An 18,846-nucleotide genomic window follows, 5' to 3' on the forward strand; every position below is an offset into this window, starting at 1 on the left:
TTTCCAGTAAAGTTCCTTGGGGAAACATCACACTTCCTTCCTTATATCCTTTAGTAATAGGATCAAGGATTATTAGGAGCAAAAATTTATAGGTATCCGACTGAACATCAGCCTTGGAGGTCCCTCTAATTATATATGGGTTTCTTTCACCAATTCTTGAGTAGGCTTAGACTTGGTTATTTCATCAATGCGGTTGGGGTACTATGTCAATTTCTTTAGAAGATTCAATGGTTCAAAATCCACTTGGGTCTTCTAGGTACACCCTTTTGGCTCATGTCTAGAATGGGTAATAAGTCAATTTCTTTATAGAATCCTTTCAGTGGTTCAATCCACAAAGGTCTTCCGGATACACCCTTTTGGGCCATGTCTACAAACTCATCTCTTGGTGCTCCTTTTTATGAAGAAGAAGACTCCTTCCAATGATCACATTACCTTCTTGCATTGTTTCTAGTCTCACTTCTTTTGTCCCTTGGAGTCCTTCGTGGAAGTGTGTGAGAGTTTATCATTATCTTTATCCATTTAGTCTTGGATAGACTTGGACTTGGTTTGAGCTCATGTGAGAATCATCAAGATTGTTGAGCACCCCTTTGTTAGAACACTTAGCATGTTCATTTATGTCATGGGTCCCTAATCACTTTCGACGGAGGAGGGTGGTTAGGGCAATCTTTGATAATGTGAGTTATTTCTTCATTGCTCAAACACTGTCTACACTAAAAAGAGATATTTTTGGTAGCTTTAATTGCTAAGACTTAGCAGGGGAAATCCCTTTTGAGGTGTTCTCCTCCACAAGTGTAGCAAGATAAGGGTTGAACATGGGCTATAGAATTCATCTCTCGAGCCCTATAGCTTTTGTTTACCCATGGCCATAAGATTCAATAGGTATTATGTTGTCAAAGTTTTGTTCAACATCCCCCCAAGATCTATATCTCATTTTAGAAACGGTACATAATAGGAATGATACTTGGATTGTACTTCCAAAGGCTCAAGTTGTGGAACAAAGGATTCCAAGATGTCTTCAATTAGAGCAACAACTTCCATATGCCTTATGTATGCCACACATGTGGTGGTAGGTTGAGGTCCTAAAATGGGAGGAGTTTTGTTTGGAAATTTAAGGATTCCTCTTCACAAGAGATTGGTACTAGTAGTACGGAATGTAGAGTCTCCACTTCCCACTCCAGGTGGAGTAGGAAGTGCAAGAAGTTGGGTGGCTATTGGTGGAAGCATGCATATCGACAATTTAGGGTCATTTTAGGTATCATGATTACTATATATCTTCTACAATAGCCACACCACAACCCTATAATGTGGACACTGAGTTCTAGTGTGATTACCTTGACAATAATAAGGGCACCAAGTTCCCCCTCTCCTAGGAAAAGCTACAAGATCCCTAGGAAGTACTTTTGAATTTTCTAGTATAGGAATTTCTTCACACATGTGTGAAGATGAGCAACCATGTGACATCATATGGACCTTAATTGAACTTAGCATGGAAATACACAAGCCCAGGTTGGCATTTGGCTAGAATTTGATGTCAGAAAGGTGATTTTACATAACTCGGCATGCCTACACTGGTTAGAATTAGCCCAAATTCGATTACATGTGGCACAAGGTTAGATGAAGGAATGCAAAAATTCACAAGGTCAATTGATTACTAGATTCCCCTATTTTTACCAAGCATGGAAATGTGGAGAGGGGATTGGGCCTTGAAATGTGCAGTGAATCTTCTTTTTTGGCCTATTAGAGTGACTATATGCTCCAGTTGTCTGATGCATGTGAAATCTAACATGCTTGTGGATATTGGAAAGATGCAACATTGTGCCAAAGTTGATCTAAAATTGAGCACCAAACGTCCTCTTTTTTATCAGGCAAACAAAACTGTAATGCAGCAAGCCTAGATTTTGGTTGGGTGATTTGCTAATCCTAGATTTAACTATGGTTTCAACCAAGGCTAGCCCACATTAAATAAATTCTATATGCATAATTTTGGCCAATTTTCATTTAGGATATTTGACAATCCGATGGAGAAAATTAAGCCAATTTCTGAGCCTCCGCTAGAAATAGACTTATGGTGTCAGAAATAAGGTGCCCTTGGATTTGAATGAAGCGCAAGTGTCAAAGATCATTCGGTATCCGATCTTGTCAAAATTTAAGCATGATAAGATCCCTAAACTATCAATCTAGGATGGACCGCTTCACTATTGGTACTCACATGCTCAAATATACTCATGATCATGAAAATTTAAGCATGATAAGATCCCTAAGCTATCCATCTAGGATGGAATCTTGTAAAATTTTAAGGTGACAGGTGACATTGAACACACCCCACAAAACATCATTTTTATTAGGAAGGTGTCCTTTTCTAAAAATGCATACTTGACATCAAGAATTTCTCTTTAAAATACAAATGTGTCCCAATCATCAGAAAGGTGACGATGCACTAGACACAGCGCTTGCAGCCGCGACGTTGCCCCGCAAGCTCAAGCGTGCACTCACAAGGCACACAAGAAAGAGAATAAGCACGCAAGCTCCCATCGATATCGTGACCTAACCAAACCAAACCAAACCAAACCGAGCAATTACTTATTAACAGGGTGCTGCTCTGCGGCCTCATTCAGATGGCATCTTAATCGCTGTAGTACTCGCTCTTGTGGTCACGGCGATGTTTCTTGTGGCCACGGCGATGTTTCCTGTGGTGATGCTTCTTGTGGTGGTGGGCGTCCCAATCATCAGAAAGGTGACGATGCATTATATTCTCCCCAGCAGATCCACCATTCTCAGCGAGAGAGCGTCCTCCTCCTCCTCCTGATCGACTGAGTGCGTCACTAGACACAGCTCTTGTTGCCCCACAAGCTCAAGCGTGCACTCACAAGGCACACAAGAAAGAGAATAAGCACGCAAGCTCCTCCTGATCGACTGAGTGCCATGATCATGCCAAAGTGGGCAAAGACCAGCAATTGTACTGTGAATGGGAAATGACGCAGATCATCATCCTTAAATAAATAACCGAGCGACGTCCTCTCCCATCGATATCGTGACCTAACCAAACCAAACCAAACCAAACCAAGCCGAACCGAGCAAGGGCCCTCTTGCAGGCTTAATCTTATCATCAGCAGCAGCGCCGTCCATCCTCAACAAGTTTGGTCTTTGATGGGCAGGAGCAATGCTCTCCCATAAAAAAGAGAAACGTGGATGGGGTTATGTGTATTATAAGTTTCCCCATGATGTTGTCCATTTCTCTTAGCAGCAAGACAACATCCTCTTCGGCCATGGCCAACACCCGTATGGATATAGCACCTAAATCCATGTTACCCCACAAGCTCAAGCATGTGAAAATGGCTCCTTGTTGAAGTGTCCCTCCCCTCCTATCACAACGTCCTATTTATAAACTCGACCCTTCTTGGCTTCTCATCTCATCATCATCATCATGTGTCTGCACTCAACAAGCGGGCATCCGCATCAAAATCAAGGGTTCTAATTGCCTCGGGGGGTTCACTATATGTAAACCCTCTATATCATGTATGTTCAATGCTTACTTTAAAAAACCCTTATCTGTGAATTTTTTATGAATAAAACGCACCCTTTTTCTATTCAACCTGTGAATACCCCCTTTAAATGGTACCTTTTTGTATATAAAAATATGTAAAAACTAGATTTTAAAAATCCTTTATGTTATCAATCATACATTCTTTTGTTGATAAATGAGCAACACAAACAATGGTTCTTGCCAATTAATCACGAGTACTTTTTTGGAAAAACCTTTTGCTAAGTACTCTTTTGACAATGCCTTCTCCCTTCAATATAATGACCCTCCAAGAGTGGCTAGCCACTATAAAGGGATCCCTGCTTTTCTTACTTTCCCTACAACCTATCTTCAGAAAGGGTTGCAATCCACCCACGATGAGATTTATTTTTAAACAGCGAAAATGTCCTTTAATTTAACACTAGTTTGGTAATAGGATAGAAATGTACTCGTGGACATATTTATGTCTTCAATACTGACCAGCTTTATGGAATTATTTGAAACACATGGATAGTGAAAATTGAAGGTTTCTTTTTTACATAAATCTACCTACATAAGGAAGGTTTTCATAGAATTTTGGGAAAAAAACCCGTAAGTTTATAAAGAAAAAGGGGTCACTCTATTAAGTCAAAATTTCTAGACAATGGGTAATTTTTTATACCCTTTGAACGCATGTTTATATGTAGGTCTTCCCCCTGAGCAGAAATTATAATAGGTGTTAGTGGAATGATATTTGACTACTAACTAGCATATGTTCTACTTCTCCTCCAAGAGAGAGAAGTGGTAGCAAATTGGTAACTACCATTAGGAGTGGTTACAATTGATAGTACATTAGGAGTAGTCACTCACATCACTAGTAGCACTCATAACCACGACCACTGGTGATTCATAGGCTAGTACCACTTGAGCATCTACATCTAGCATCATATACAATGATCACCACTGGAGTAGTGGTAGCTTGTGCATTACCGGTGGTAGTGGTTGTGATTGCTACTAAATGATGCTAGTGATCACCTTGACAGAAGTGCTAGCTACCACTATGCCAGTGATGACTAATAATAGCACTATTTAAGTTATGGGGCTCATCTTTAAACTCTTGCCATTGACGCTCCACATGTTGCCATGTTTGTTGAATTAGCTAAAGATCCTCATGATGCCATCAATTGAGCGATAAGTAGCATTCCATGTCATGAGTTCTGCAATCCCCTTACATTTAAACATGTGCTGACTGAGGAATGATAGGAAAGTGTCTAAAAACCTTTCGGAGAATTTTGTCTCCTTGAAAATAATCCCTATAGTCGCTCTCTCCACATTTTGAACATTGTGTTGTATCTTTATTCACCCCTCTAAATAGCATGCAATCATTGGTACATGCATGTATTTTTGTATAATCCATACCTAGCATACAGAGCATTTTATGAGACCCATCTCGTGAGTCCGGTAATAGATTTTGAGGGGTGTCACTTTTTGAAATATAGCACCTTGACATATGGTGGAACTTTATAGCACCTTGAAATATAGTGGAACCTTTTTTTTTGGTAAAATATAGCACCTTGACATACGGTGGAGCTTTTTGTTATGGTTGAGCTGTGTTGAAGTTTCTTGTGGTGAGCTTAATATTAGAGGGGTGCTTGTACCATTTGAATATAACAATTTAGCTTGGACTAGAATCCAAATTTAAATTTACTCTAGTTGGGTTTCAATATCGTGCGAGGAAACCATTGTTTTAATGTTTTTTTAGGTGATGTGTTGTATCATTTCTCCAAGTACATTCTCTAATTTGTATATTAACTATAGTGTTATGTGTGCATGTGCATGTTTAGAAAGTGTACCTGTTCCCTTCTTTTTTGTAGATTGTTTGGCTGGTTTCGCTTAGCTTTTCCCTTTGCTCAAAAAAACTCGCTTGAAGAATGGTCTTCCTCTCTTTTACTTATGAGATAAATCAAACTTGTAAACTTAAGATATCTTATTATTAATTTTGGCTAGAATATATTAGTTTAAATTTATGTTCATGACCCCAAATCAGTTAACCCAAAGGTCAAAAAAATATAAATTAGGGCTTAGTAAAATAAAGGTTTGTGACCTTAGTTTATCATGTAAATTTATGAGCATTTTCCTAAACCTAAATTAGGAAAATTTATGAGCATTTTCCTAAACAAAATCTCACTTTATGAGGCCACTGGAGTTGACATGGCAATGGTAGTTCTACAAAGTGTTAAAATAATACTTACTTGAAAGGAACCCGTATGGGAAATGGAATAGGGATACAAGATATGGTAGACGAATTTTATAATCAGGGTGCAAGAACATCTTCGAGAAAAAGACTCATGGATCTAGCACACTATTAAGAGATAGAACAAACATCACTAATAACCACTACCACTGGTGATTCATAGGCTAGTACCACTTGAGCATCTCCATACATACAAAAGTGGTAGCTAGCGTCATATGTAATAATCACCACTAGAGTAGTGGTAGCTTGTGCATTACCAGTGGTAGTGGTTGTGATTGCTACTAATTATGCTAGTGATCACCTTGACAGAAGTGCTAGCTACCACTATGCCAGTGATGAGTGTTAATAACACTATTTAAGTGCTAGTTACCACTATTCTAGTGTTGATTGTTTCCCATGATGCTAACTACCACTTTTCTAGTAATGCAGATGGTCAGTGCACTACAACACGTCAGGGGAATAGCAGTGTTTATTTTGTTGAAATGTCGAGGAGTTTTGGCGCTGCTCAGCCCAGCGATAATAGCAGTGAGCCTAGCAGCAAAATTGTGTTGGTATACTATCATTTTGATGTTGGACTAGCATTGAATTTTCTTGTTGCATAAAATTCTAGAGAGTTGTTGAGTGTTGAATTTCAGTCATACATGTCACATACACTAAAAAAATTATTATAGTTTTAAAAAAACATCCATCAGACCCCTTAGAGTCATGTTGTAAGAAAAAAAAATATAGTTGAAATATTTATAGAAGGGAAACAATGTCAAGATCATGAATCTGCCCCATCTTGTAATAGATCCATATGTGTTGCCTCGTAGCATTGTCATGATGGAAAGGTGACTTATCATCTTCTTCGGATTAATGTTCCTCGTGCTCTTAATTGGCCTCATCTAAATTGTTTTCGTCATTGACTTCTTCCAATGAGTCGATTTGAGGTAGGACTTACATCTTATTCAAAGATTCGTTCTCAACATCTTGATCTTGAAATTTTGAACGAGAAAAAACTTATATAACATACCACCACTTTGGATCAATATAATTTGCATCGTGAAACACACCCTAATATCACAAAGCACATGGGTTACACTTTTATTATACTACATCAAGATTTACCGTTGACATTGGTTGGTTACTAACTTGTTGTGACAGTGTTCAGGTAGTATGAAAGTATCTTTGTCATCATTTCAAAACTTGGTGGAATTATTTTGAAAGAACCCGTTTGGATGTTTCTTCTTGGTTTCTTGAGCACCTCTATATATCACCTTGAACCATTTGACATCAAAGATGAATAGACTAAATGCTCTAAGTCCAATCTCAAGAATAACTTGAATAGTTCTACAATACTCAAGATTATCCTCTATGACATTGATATCATGTCTATAATCTCAACTTTCTTGCTCAAACGTTGCCATCACACCACAACCAAATGTGTTTGTTTTAGAATCCACACGCTCCATGTGAAAGTGCCTCCCCTCCTCTGGCCATATTGCATTATATAATTTATAATAACATTTAAAAAAAAGCATGACATTTAGTATAGTGCATTAAATAAGGTATATAATGATTGAAGCATGAGACAAAGATGAAGAATATACTTACTTAATGGTCACATTCTCGTGTATAATCATGCTCTTCTATTGTGATCATCTCTCCATTTTTCAATGCGATCGATATTTTCGTAGGAAGTCATTCGATATTGATCACATTTGGTAGATGTTCTAATCCGGGTGAGAACAGCAAGCGTCTATTTGTTCTTGTGAAATCTCTTCTCTCATCCTTCGTCTATTGATTGCATGCTTCTATCTCCCAATCCACTTCTCCATGATGGGACTATTTAGAATAAAGAATGTATTCACCTTTTTGTCTATTGATTGCATCCTTGTATCTCCCAATCCACTTCTCTATGATGGGACTATTTAGAATGCCGAATGTATTCACCTTTTGGTGTAATGCTTCGTTGCCTTCCTTTTCCTTGTGGCACATTAGTGATTAGTCGCTCATCCTCCTCATTACTTCACAATCATGGAATGGAAGGATCTATGCAAGAAAGTTGTTTTGAGATATACACAAGAGACTCTTGCATCAACCATCCCTCTTCCATGTTTGCTTCTAGCCTTGCTCTTTGTCTCTTAAAATCCTTTAGGGTTTTCATAAACCTTTCAAGAAAAAACATCCATCAAACATGAACAACACCACAAAGTGCCATTTCATCAACTAAATGTACCACAACATGCAATTGGCTAGTAAGAATTGTTCTAGGAAAGTTATCCTCGATTACACACTGCCTCAATAGCATTGAGAGGATATGTACCTACCTACATACATAACAATCATGTATACTATTTATTATACATAACTTGTGAGCGTATGAGAATACCAAATAGTAAATATAACTTAGCTCTAGTGAATTGAAGAGAAGATTCATTCCTCTCACCAAGATTGTAAATAACCTCTCTGACCTTCTTGTCTCCCCACAACCAACTATAGCAATTGTAAGAATAAACTATGCATAGAAAAAAATGAAAATTAGTACTAATATAAGCGTACAAATTATGTACCATAAAGAGAAAATGAATAAGTAAATATTTATATACCTGTAATATCTTGTGCCAATCATGTGTCATTCTTGAGGCCATATAATTGTATCTCTCCTTTCTTTTTGGTCTTTGTGAAGGCACCGTTCAATGAAAGCATTACTCCAGTTGGTGTACAGAAAGAGGCAATCACACTTTTCACCTTATTGTACTCCTTGGTTAAAACCCTTACACCCTGTGTATCTCTCACTTACAATATGCAATGCACTTTGAAGGTGTCCAATGTTTTGTAAGTCATTCCTTGCACCTTGAGTATCTCATTTACCAATTAAATGGTCCCAAATATTTCTTGCAACATTCTTGAAGATATGCATGGTATCTAAGAGACTATTGATCTTCAACTCACACTAATATGGAAGTTGAAAGAAAATTGAGTGTCTAGACATCCCAACGGGTGGTGGATTGTGGGTGCTTCTCCATGCCTCAAACCAATATCTACCTCTCATCATTAGTGTTGAGACATCATGTGGCACATACTTGGGATGTGAAGGAGGGAGAAATCGATGATGTTTTTCATACAACACCTTCTTTACAGTAGAGGGTCTTTCCGAAACAAGTGATGGTCCACAAATTGGACATTCATGATATCCGGAGGTTTCTAAACCTATTTTAAAATTGAGATGATTAAGAGGTAGAGATATAAACTTAAAGTTTTAAGTTTAAAGATTAAAGTTATCTAGTTCAAGTATGTACCTGAGCACTTCGAGAACTCGAGATAGTCATGCATCATCCAAAGCAAAACTCCTTTTACCTCCGCCTCATGCCTATTTATTGGCCTTGAGAAATCCGGCACTTTGATACCTTGCCATAGTCTCTCAAGCTCCTCAATCAAAGACTCAAGGTACACATCCATGTTTGCCACCTTATACTTGCTGCTGGTACAAGGAGAGCAAGCATGATAAGACTTTTATTGATTGCCACCCATGGAGGGAGGTTGGAATTCACCAATAAAATAGGCCAAGTAGACCATGATGTGGACTTGAAGCCGAATGCATTAACACCATCCATGCCCAAGGCAAGACGTAAGTTATGGGGCTCATCTTTAAACTCTTGCCATTGATGCTGCACATGTTGCCATGTTGGTGAATCACCTAACGATCCTCATGATGCCATCAATTGAGCGATAAGTAGCATGCCCCTTGTATTGAGCACTACCTACACAATCTTGCTTTGGGACTCGTTTTGGGTGTATTGGGCTGCTAATCATTGTTGTGCCAATTCCAAAGTCTCTTTTTCCTTTGCTCTAGCAACTTGGATCAGTGTCTCTACCGCCTGCACTTCTTCTGATGTCCTACCATTGGGCATAAGCACTTAGGGATCCTTCCCTACTAGTACAGGTCCTTGTACAATGCTAAACTAGGTTCCCACCAAAGGTCCTCAGCCCAGTGTACGCTAGTACATATCTAGCTTGATAGATGCACTATCATTTATATCAGCCACTAATTTATGCCCAGATCGTAGGTGTATGTGATTTTAGGATGTAGGAACTTCCTACAGATGCCCTAGATAAGTTGTTTTTTTTATATAAATATTTTTTTTTCATAAAACTTTTGGATTGGCTAAAGTTTTTCTGAAGCATGTCATTTGTGTTTCTTAATCTATTTGGCACCAGAAATAGTGTTATTTTTTTGGGTAAGTCAAGCACTACAAGCGCTAGCTCCCATAGTAGGGGGCTCCTTAACGATGTAAAAGTGGAAATTTCTTGGGTGTCACACAAGTCGCGCCAATGTGATCGCATTAGCCCAAAACATATATTAGGAAAGTTGGTGCAATTACTTTTAAAAAAAAATATATACTCGTTTTCTTTTACCCTCGAACTTTTGCCTTTTCCCCTCTTACCTTTTCACTTTTCACTTTTTATTTTTTATTTTTAACTTTTTAACTTTTTTTTATCTTTTCACTTTTTTTGTTTATTGTTTACGGTTTTATTTTTAGGTTTCACTGAAAAGGGGTTTTCCTAAAATCTTTGACTTAGGGCCAACACATTAAATGCATCCAGCCACACAAAACAGACTTTTGGACATTTTTTGCTAGTGGCTGAAAAGCATGTATACAATAAATGCGGCCGACCAATCAACATGTTCCAAATTAGGAATAGGATTAAGTGTAATTAACTTGCATTAATTACACTAATGCAAAAATACAAAAAACACAAAATATTTTGTGTGTGCCAAATTCTCTCCTAATTTTTGTTATTATCCCAATTTATGCAAGGAGTTGAAATTGGGATAAACACTATGCTAGGAAACTGATTTTATGGTCTAGGTCACCCAGTTCTTTTAATTTAATGCACAATTGATTGTTTTTTTAGTTTGAAATTGAAAAAATATAAAAACTAGAAAATGTAAAAATTACAAATTGGGCGTGGGATAAGAATTAATCAAAATGCACTAATTGCAACACTCACAAGAATTGAAAAAAAAAACTAAGAAACATGTAAGAATCAAAGAAATTGAACAATATGTATAAACTATAGAAACTGTAGAAATCAACAAGAATACCAACAATGCTACAAAATGGACACATTTTCAGTTATTCATTTCTACCCTCCTTGCAAAAATAGAATACATAATTATAGCAGATTTCTTTCATACACAAACACACACACACACACACACACACACACACACACACACACGCACACACGTATTCAAAATGCATTGTGGCTAAGTGATAGGGCTATTCCTTGGCAGTGGTGCCATTTATGGGAAGCCCTTGCACCATAGAAAGAGTGTAGGACCTAGCCAATGTTGTGGGGGTTTGCCTCATCGCACTCAGGACAATAAAACAGATCAAATCGAGAAGTTAATCTAGCATAACCTGGCCCACAATTGCATAAACAAGATGTTTCGCTCACCTCCTGAATGCTTGTGCTCGGATGTTGGTAGGAGACGATGTTGCTGCACACTCACACTCCAACCTCCACTCCAACGCTGCTGCCACACTCCAATGGAACTTGGACCCTCCTCTCTCACTCAATTGCACACACTCACTCTCTCACATACATGCAACCAAGCACACAAGATCTCAAACAAGCAAGAGGCAACCTGGACCCTCCTCTCTCACTCAATTGCACACACTCACTCTCTCACATACATGCAACCAAGTACACAAGATCTCAAACAAGCAAGAAGCAAGCAAGAAAGAAATAGCATAGGAGAGTAAAGTATAAGAATATGGCACAGTGGAAAGAGATAGCAAGACAAAGCACAATAGACAATGCAATATATACACAATGGACATAATTTAAAATTCTTATTCTACCAAAGAAGTACAAGTGATGGTGCTATCCACTTATGCGCTCCCAAGTAGAGTTTAGATAGCCATCTAGAGAGACTCTGGATGGAGTATGTATGAAGTCTAGAAGGGGGTGGATACTCACATGCATTGGATACCTTAGTTCATGGCAACCATGTCCATATATAGTAGTGTAGACAGTGTTGTAGATGCATATACAAGGAGGGTGGTTGCACTACATCGACACAAACATCGCCCGCGTATCAAGAACACGGCTCACCAACCACCGTCCCCACTAATGATAGACCTCGTATCCAAGGGAATATTCCTCATACTGTCACCTACATTAATGTACCCCAGCTAATGCTTGTATCCTTGACCATCTCCTAACCATCATCAATGGACACAACTACAGCAAAAGTTCTTAGCGCTTCTCATCGAAAATACATGGATGGCAACATTAGTAGTAGTTGGTACATCACATAAAGGCAAAGAGAAAATGGTTGATCCCCTTGGTATGCCAAATATTTATGCAGGTCATTCTCTTGTTGATGGTGGAGAGTCTAGTGGCTTGGAGATGAGCCTTGATGGAGGAGTTTGGGATTCCAACAATAAGGACACCTGGTGTGAAGAAGGCTATGGAAGCCATGAATGGAAAGTTACAAAGATCTTGAAGAGTCAAAAACCCTGTGCAGAGGTTGACTTATAATGGTTATGTGGCATATCACTATGCTTATATGGCAAAAGTTGTGCAGGTTGTAGAACCCACATGTTTTGATGAGGCTATTGGAAATGTATTTTGGGAGAAAGCTATGGATGAGGAGATGGATGCATCGTATGGAAATGAGACTTGGGATTTGGTGCGAGGCAAGAAAGCTATTGGCTGTAAGTGGGTGTATAAGGTGAAACATAATAGTGAGTGTAGCATCAGCAGGTATGTTGCGTGACGAGTGGTGATCAAAGCAAGGATGCAACACAAAGATGGAAGCAGGGAAACAAGAGACTTGACATTCTTATTTAGGGCTCTTGTAGAGAGTTCCAAGTTGTGGGTGAGTGTGGGAGTGGGCTTGAGAATAATCCCACAGGGGAAGTTTTGGGAGTTTTAGGAGTTTTAGTATAAATAGTGGCTCATTTGAGAGCTCACATACACTTTGGCCTGAACTCATGCTTGAGCTCTCTTGAGACTAGCTCTCCCTCTTGTTCATAGAGGTACAAGCTCTTCTCTCTCCCCATCTACACTATTGTATGAGCAATGCTCTTCTAATTCAATGCAATGAGATGATGTTTTTCTCTCTTCTCATTTCTATTCTCTAGTGTGCATACTTCTTTGTTTATGCTTGTGGGTTCTCTATTAGGCTTATGGGTTCTCTATTAGGCTTTGGGTGCTAGTGGATTCAAGCTTAAGCTTCTCCATAGCTTGTAGCTTATCCATGGGCAAGGCATTGCTTGAGTAGTGAATGAGAATGCATGTTTATTTCAAGTTCCATTAAGCTTCAAGGTTTGTGTGCATGCTAGGGAAGTAGGTGCTTGAGAATGAAGTATGCTTTGAGCTTGTGTATGCATTAGCTTAGCTTTCTTCTCGTATTGGATGTATGAATGAGTGGGTTGATGAGTGAATGAGCTATGGCAAGATTGAGCTTGTGTGTAAAGTCTATGTCAAGGTAGTGGTGTTCATAGCATCCTCTCCCGAAAGGGATAAGCTTCCATGCGCCTAACCGGGTTGAATAGCTTAGAAAGGAGTGTTTATCATTCCATTGGAGAGCTAGGAGCGTAGTCTACTTGCCCATATTGCATACATAGGTAGACGACCGTCTTTCCATTGGCGCCGTTGCCGGGGATACGACCTACGGTTGGTTGAGGATCCTTGGCAGCCATTACATTCTAAACATTCAGCGAGACCCAAGGGGTCGAAGCTGCCTGACCTCGTCACCAAGAGTCCCCAAATGCAAACACAAAGGAGGGGCACGCATCATCAGCGGCATGATCAGTTTTGCAGAGGCCGCTTTTGCAGACATAATGAAAGCACCAACAACACTAACAGCATTTGGAACCTCCAATTGAAGGCCATAATTGCATAGCTTGAGTAGTAACGCATGTTAGATGCTTAGAAAATGCAGCTTGAGCTCATATGATCATCAGCAGCAGCACAACTGCTGCAAGTTCAACATACACCCCTCAACTAGTGAATATATTATATATATGTGCTAGATCTGAGGGGGGAAAGCAGCAATAGCAGTATATGGTCGATTCTTGTTGCTGCTTCAAGGCGGCCGTAGCAGAGGAGACGAAGGTGAGGAGGCAAAGCAGCAGAGGAGGAGAAAGCAAGAAGGCGGAGGCGGTCCGGTTATCCGCAGTCGGTGGCATCAGCAGAGGAGGAGAAGGTGGCCGCCGCTGAAGGCATCTAAGGGGGCGAAGGGCCGCAGAGCAGAGAGAGTGGAGGTGGTTCGGTTATCCGCGAAGGGCCGCAGCAGAGGAGGCGAAGGTGGCCGCAGCATTCGGAAGCGATAAGGTGCTAGGCGATAAGGTTAGTATTTTTATTTTTTATTTTTTATTTTTTTTGTTTTGTTTTTTGTTAATCTTTAATTTTTAAAAATCTGTAATTTCTGCATACCAATTTTCATGTTTTTTGCATTTAAAAAAAATAAAAATAAAAAAGAATAAATAATAAATAAAAAAATAAAAAAAATCTATAAATTATGTGTTTTCTTTGGAGTCCACATATTCTGCATTAAAAAATAAATTAAAAAAATAAACTATGTATTTACACACATATTCATGTTAGTTGCATTTAGTGGTTAGGTAGGGTTTATAAAAAATAAATATATATATATATATATATTAAAAAAATTCAAAAAAAATTCAAAAATTGGACACTGCAACGTGCTAAAAATAACGTATGCATCTACGCTCGGGAATAATACTATGGGGACATAACACTAGTGCACCATCTAGGGTAGCCACTCAAGGGAGCCGCACTCAATCGGTTGTTGGCAACTTGGAGAGAATTCTCGAGACATCTTCAGAGTCTCAAACAGAGAGCCTCTCAAGAACCGAGAGTGATATTTCAATGGACGTAAACGAGTCATTTGGCATGAATAGACCATCCACACCCATTGGTATGGCAGATTCTGCTAATCCATTTGAAATTCCAGATGGGGAGTTGATTGACAACATGAGACTCCATTTCTTATATACAAATACGCATGGCGGTGAGATCTACAAAGATCCAATGAGCCGGTTTGTTGTTAAAATTGCAGACATTCATTTTGCATTTGAACTAACACCATGGGTAAACTACCAAGATGATATGTACATGGGTAGAAATGGAGTACGCTACGAGGTCACCAAAAATCCTGAACAAGTGGATGCTTTGGGTGTACTTCAACCTAGCGCACAAGCAAAGCAGAAGGAGTTTCCATCGGACCCAAATGTGCCAGGAACATCGCGCAGACCTGGTACGCCCATTTCTTTACTTGAAGAATTATTTTTCGACAGGAATTGGGAGGATAGAGAAAGAACGGGAAAAGAAAAAGAGACCAAGAAAAACCCATGGGACATAGTAAAAGAAATTTTAATAGTTAAAATCTATCAAGACGACCCAATTAAAGAGGTGTATAGGGATGTGGTAGAAACCTACTATGCAACCACTAAGCACCCGAGCTTAGAGCTTCCAGTCACGCATACAATAACTGTAGAGCATCTAGAAGGTTTCACTAAGCGTGTTCATGATAGATGGGGGAACGACTTTAGAACCCTTGAATGGCCGTAGGTTAGGGAAATGACATGGAAAGGAAGGCCCCTTTTCACTGAGGTGTCTACCTTAGACACGGCACGTCCAGATGAATCTGCCTTTTGAGGAGAAACACTAGCACCACCATGGGCTAGAACCCCAAGTGTGGCTCGACCAGCACCTTCCATGTGAACAACTGCTAGAGGACCAGTCTTTCCAACGATTGATCCTACGAGGAGACCCGAGCAGAAATTCCACGAGCAAGTGGATATGTACCTCCAAGAGAACCCCATAGACCAAGTGAACTGACATTTCAAGAGCCTAGAGTTAGAGGCCGAGACTCATATAAGAGACATGACGATGAATATTCTAGAAAAGTGAGACCATCTGCGCTGCAAAAGATTGTCAAGAAGTATGACGGATCTGGTGACCCATATGACCATATAGCATATTCCTAGGCCCGATGCACGGAAACCGAAAAAAATGAGCTTTTAAGCAAGCTATACATGCAGAGCAAGTCACGGATACGCATACGCAAATCGAAGGATTTGGCTTGACACTAGAGAGTAAGTCTTTATCATGGTTTCAGACTTTAGAGCCTGAGGCAAAGCAATTTTTGATGGACTGAAAAAGAGCTAAGTTATAGCTGCGTTTTCAAAAATGGGAATTAAGCACAATGCGGTAGCTCAAATTTATGCTTTTAAGCAAAAAGATCAAGAATCTGTGTGAGATTGCGTAAATAGGCTAAAGCAGTACATCAATCGTCGATGCCCTAACGATGAGAAGCCAAGCCAAGGAAGATTAATTTCTATCTTCCTAGAAGGCTTACGAAACAAGACGCTTCACGCTCACTTGTATGCAAAGAAGCATGTCATCTTCAATGAGTGTTGCATGGATGCCATGGATTACGATGACAACTTTGACATGACTGGCATGGGAAACCAAGATAGTCATCCAGACAATAAACGTAGCTCTGGGAAGGGCTCTGACTCTAGTGTGCCATTAGTTAATCCAGATCAGATTGCCGAGATAGTACTGAAAAAGATGGGGCAATACTACAGACCTTCCTACCGACCCCAACCATCATACATGCATACTGTACCTACAGGCCCCTACGTCTGTGGAGGATGTGGAGGTAGCCATAAAACCGAGCAGTGCCCAACCTTCTCACCATTGGTTGGCAATCAACCAACAAAGAAGTGGTGCTAGCTTTGTAAATGGAACTACACACATGTGACTTCGGACTGCAATCACATTGCAAGGATACAAAGGGAACAAGCAGCCAACTCTGCACCTAGGCAGTAGGTTGTGAACCATGAGAGAACCTTAGTTGCTCAAGAGCAAGCACGGCCAATGCTAGGAGCTCAACCTCCTCCACCTGGCACAGCGTCCTTTAGATATGTGGAATCTGAGAATCCTGAATTAGGAATGGAGATGGTTAGTTCTCAACCATACTACATCGAAATGGAGCATCCTCTTATCGAACCCTACTTTGAGAACCCAACTGGACCAAGCCTAGTTCATGACTTTAATGGAGACCCAAGCTCTTTGATGCTTATAGGATCTCAGCCAACCAAGACTCAAGGTTATCCAGGACCATATCCTACAAAGAGACTATACCCTACGCAACAAACAGGACCATGCTACGAATGTGGTGGGCCACATTGGGCGAGAGAATGTCCAAACAAGAAATGACCCCTCTTAGCTAACATAGGCACAACATCTACGTTTCCACCTATAGAGAGGTTTTGCCAAGGGTGTAGCATTGACCATCTACCAAAGGATTGCTTGTTGAAGCCTGCGGATCTGGCAGCACAAAAAGCTAAAGCACCCCTCAACTATGTTGAAGTGATTCCATCACCCACCACGACATCTGAGGAGGAGAACAAACTAGTGTCGCTAAGAGTAGTGACTAGAGCCCAAGCGCAAAAGAATGTCAAAGAGGTTGTTGAGAAACCCTCTGAGATTAAGGTTCTATCCAAAGATGGAAAAGAGAGAAAGAAATCAACTCGACTTAAACCACGTAGCAAGAGGAGTAAGAGGTCGAAGGAGCAGAAGAGCTCTGATGGAGGAAATTCTATCCCAAAAGAGATGGAAGGAATGTTGAAAACAAAACAAATAGGAGAGAAAACTCAAAATGAGCAAAAGGGAAAAGCATCTGAGTCTGAGGAAAGCTCAAGAGGATCAATCCTTGTGGACAAGGTGTACGAGCCTTTAGATGCAGTGCTTCAAGCATATAATAGTAGGATCACAGCTCTGACCAAGCTGCCTAAGAAGCTGCAAGAATATCCCAACCCTCGTGAAGAGACAATCAACTTGGCTATCCATAAGCAGTTGATTAGGGATACTCAGACTCTAATAGATGGCCCACCACCTATGTACGCAAGAGGACGTGCTTCTTTGAAGCCTAACTTAGAGACAATACCAGAAGCCATGCCAAGCATGGAAAAGGGAAGTGAAGTTGTATCTCTACATTTCCCAGAAATGCCTGAAGGAGATGATTTACCTCATACCAATACAGACGAGTCAAAACCATTGACTATCGCGGATTTTGGAGATGAAATTCCTGAAATAGAAGAAGTAGTAGCAAGGGAGATGTGGGAAGCGGTGCAAAAACAAGTTGAGGATCTAGCATCTTCTGACAAGTCACCACCATTTTCTATAGTAGAATTTGCGAATCAAAGGGTTCAAGAATTAGATGCTTTATCTCAACCAGATGATGCTCAGACTGTTGTCTCAGCTCGGAGCAACAAGCTCACATGCAAGACACTTCCCTCATATTTAGGACTGTACGAAGCACATAGCCAAATCATGCGAGTACCATCAATGACATGACAACCTCATCAGGAACGAGACATAGAGAGTTTGCAAGCTTTAATGTCGGCACCAGTTACGTGTACCATTCCACTCGCAGAGTTCTTAAAGCTTAGGCCAAGATTGTGGGAAGAAGTGGCTACACAATTAACTGAGCAAGGATTGTGGAACCAAAACATCCAGGTTAAGGAGTTGTTGAAGGCAAAGGCTTCTGAGCTAATGCTTAAGCAAACAATTCCGGTTCTTGTGAACAAAGTTTGCAAGCATTGTGAAGACGACGAAGGAAATACTACGCTTCCTGTTGAGATCAACAAGATTGAATCTATAGCTATTCTAGATAGCAGAGCAGGGGTGAGTATAGCAACAAAAATTGTATGGGGAATGTGGAGAAAACCTGCAATTAGAAGTACAAGGATGAGTTTGCAATTGGCAGATGGAAATCTAGAGAGTCCCATAGGATTGCTTGAGAACGTTATAGTCAAGTCATGTGGCATTGAGTACGGACATACCTTTGCTATCGTAGACTTTGGCAAGAACACAAATTACGAAGTGATCCTAGGAAGGCCATTCATGCGCCAATTCAAAATGATTCAAGACTGGGGTTACAATTACTTGTACCTCTCGGACATGAGAATGTAACCACGAGGGTGAATCTGAAAAACCATGCTTATCGAGATGTGACGCACTCTCCTGTGGATGAGTTTGATTCCGCTTCTTCAAAAGC

This window comes from Cibotium barometz, chromosome 22 (genome assembly GCF_041138505.1).
Source record: "Cibotium barometz isolate CiBa-2024 chromosome 22, ASM4113850v1, whole genome shotgun sequence".
NCBI lineage: Eukaryota > Viridiplantae > Streptophyta > Polypodiopsida > Cyatheales > Cibotiaceae > Cibotium > Cibotium barometz.